Raw genomic sequence first — 2,944 nt, 5'->3', positions numbered from 1 at the left:
CGGCCTGAGGCCTGCGGGTGGCGGGGGGTGGGGCTTGTTGCATGTGCCCCGCCCCCGGGCTCTTTACTGCCGGAGCTCCGCTCCTGTGCGCTCCCGCAGGAAATGATCCCTGGTAATTGCTCAGTTACTTATGCACCTTGGCTCTAATTAGCCCCTCCTGGCAATGCCCTCCCCACCTATACGTAATGCTTGGTGGTTTCTGTTGAAGAAGCATACAGGCACATGAAAGCTTATACCCAGAATAATATTTTGTTGGTCTTAAAAGTACCACTGGACTCAAACTTTGTTCAGTTCAAGTGATCACTGTTCTCCTGGAAGGTTTTGAGGGCTCTCTTAAGCATTGGGTGAATGCTACTGTTGGAGAGAGCGACTCAGCATGCCTGGAAATTGGGGGGGGGGGTGGCTCAAGTGGTTAAGATGCTGAACTGCAGGCTGGAAGGTCGGTAATTCAGCAGTTCGAGACTCGAGTAGTGAGCTCCTTTCTCTGGTCCCAGCTCCTGCCAACCTAGCAGTTCGAAAGCAAGAAATTGCAAGTAGATAAATAGGTACCACTTCGGTGGGAAGGTAACAGCGTTCCGTGCGCCTTGCTGTTTAGCCATGCCGGCCACATGACCACGGAAACGTCTTCGGACAGCGCTGGCTCTTCGGCTTGGAAACAGATGAGCACCACAACCCTAGAGTCAAATTCGACTGGTTTTTGAGCAAGGGAAACCTTTACCTTTACATCACTCGTCTCTAAAGGTATACAGACGTTATCTCCTTGAATGGGATGCCTCTCTGTGTCTTAACCTGGGAACTGCCCTCTGACTGCTCCTCTCTCTCTGGCTTTGTCCTCTCACTCTCCTTCCACATGGCCTTTCATGGAGGCACATGTCTCTGCATGTCTCTCCTATGGATCCAGTGCCCTCATACTCCTACACACAAGATGCTGAACAAGCTGTCCCTTCCTGATAGGGACAATTCTCTTTACATTAGGCTTCTTTCTCTCTTCTTTTGACTGCAACCTGAATGTGAACTGGATCTACTTGAAGAAAGGCAAGTTTGCAATATAGTTCTTGGCAGGGCTATTTTTGGGCAGGAACGCACAGGAACGGAGTTCCGGCTGACTCCCAAGTTGGCCACGCCCAGCAGGAACTCATTAGCATAATAGGCCACACCCAATAGCAGAAACTCATTAGGATTGGCTTCATTAGGGGTGTGTGGCCTAACATGCAAAGGAGTTCCTGCTACAAAAAAAGGCCCTGGGTTTTGATAACAAACAAGGTAAACAGAATAACAAGCAAAAGGTGGGTGTGGCTGGATGACCACACTTCTGGTAACATGGGGTTGTGGCCTAATGTGCTAATGAGCTGTGCTGGCAGGGGTGTGGCCTAATATGCTAATGAGTTTCTGGTGTTGGGTGTGGCCTATTATGCTAATGAGTTCCTGCTGGGCTTTTTCTACAAAAAGAGCCCTGGCAGAACTTCTTGGGAGATTTATTTACTGCACAGAGTATCACGCTTCTTTGACTGGGCAAAACTCTGCTATATTAACCAAATGCCCCAATAGTTACTACTACCTGAACTTTCAGGACTAGTTTTGTATATTTTTTTTAAACTCCATTCTGTTCCCAGCCTACTTTTCACTGGCTGAGCGTGAACAGAGCGCCTTCCCTGCCAGCCCCACCGAACAACCCACCCCCCCTTTTTTATTTTATTTTGCTGTCAAGTCGCGCTCAGCCCCGTCGGGTTTTCGGGATCAGAGAATTTTAGACCATCGCCTGACGCCATTAAATCTCCGGGATTGGCGATCGGACATCCCGGGCCAGGAGATGGTGCTAAAGGAAAGTTTTTACATAGCTACAGTCCCCGAAAGTTGGAGTCCAGTGGCACCTGCAAGACCCACAAAGTTTAATTCTGGCCTTCTGGTTATAAGCTTCCGTGTGCATGATGCGCCCTTCACCAAAATAATATTTGGTGGTGGGGGGGAAGGGTTTGGCCCCTGAGGACTTGAGAGGGTTAAAGCCACGGAGCGGCGCTTGCTCGAGAACCGGCACAACAAGTCCTCCCACTTCCGCCTTCTGGAACCGGCTTTGTTGGAGGACCGAGGCTGGAGCTGGACTGGGGGTAAAAGGATGGCAGGGTAAAGAAGATCTGTGGGGAGGAGGAGGAGGAGGGAGAAGAGGACCCTCCAGGCACCTGCGAGGGGGTCTCTGTTGTGGTGGGTCTGGCGAGCAGAGCAGGTCCGGGGTGGGGGGAGAGGGAGGTCGGGCCCCTTCTCTGCTCCCCGGCGGGAGGGCGGCGAATCTGCCGCAAGAAGCCGGGAGGGGATCCGGTTTCTCAGAAATCTTCCTGATCTCTGCAGATAGGAAACCCCTGCTAAGGGCAGGAGAGCCGGGCAGGCTGGAGTTTCTCCCGGTCACTTGGCAACCCCAGTGGGAAGGGCGTGTGGGCTTCAAGGCGGAGTCTGGTAGGGCTGCAGAGGGCTTTGAGGCTGGGGAAGAGGAGTAGTACCCCATGGAGACCCCCCCCCCTACCTGTCCTCTCTGGGTCTTCCATTACTGAGCTTCTGTCCGTGGCGAAAAGCAGACTGAATCCCCTGGGGCGATAGGTAACTCTGGTGGGCAGATTTCAGCCTCTGCCTTCCTGAAATAATAGTTTGTGCGTTGTTGGGTAAATGGGATTCCTGTGGAGCAGGAGAAGATGTGGGGAGGGGGATATTAATTTAGCGAGGCCTTTGGCAATGGGGTGGGGGTGTCCCATCCAGGGGTCATTTCGTAGAAAAAGAGGTGCAGGAGCTCATTAGCATAACTCATTAGCGTAACTTATTTCCATATGCCACACCCCCTGACATCACCAGAAGTGTGTCAGAAGGCAACACCCACAGCTCAGGCTCCACTGGACTGTTGTGGATTGCTAGCTATTGGGGGGGGGGACGTGCAGGTCTGCCCTCACAGAGGAGGGAG

This window comes from Gekko japonicus, unplaced genomic scaffold (genome assembly GCF_001447785.1).
Source record: "Gekko japonicus isolate JY-2015 unplaced genomic scaffold, Gekko_japonicus_V1.1 scaffold3326, whole genome shotgun sequence".
Lineage (NCBI taxonomy): Eukaryota > Metazoa > Chordata > Lepidosauria > Squamata > Gekkonidae > Gekko > Gekko japonicus.
The sequence above is the reverse complement of the archived record's forward strand: the minus strand, read 5'-3'. Positions refer to the sequence as shown.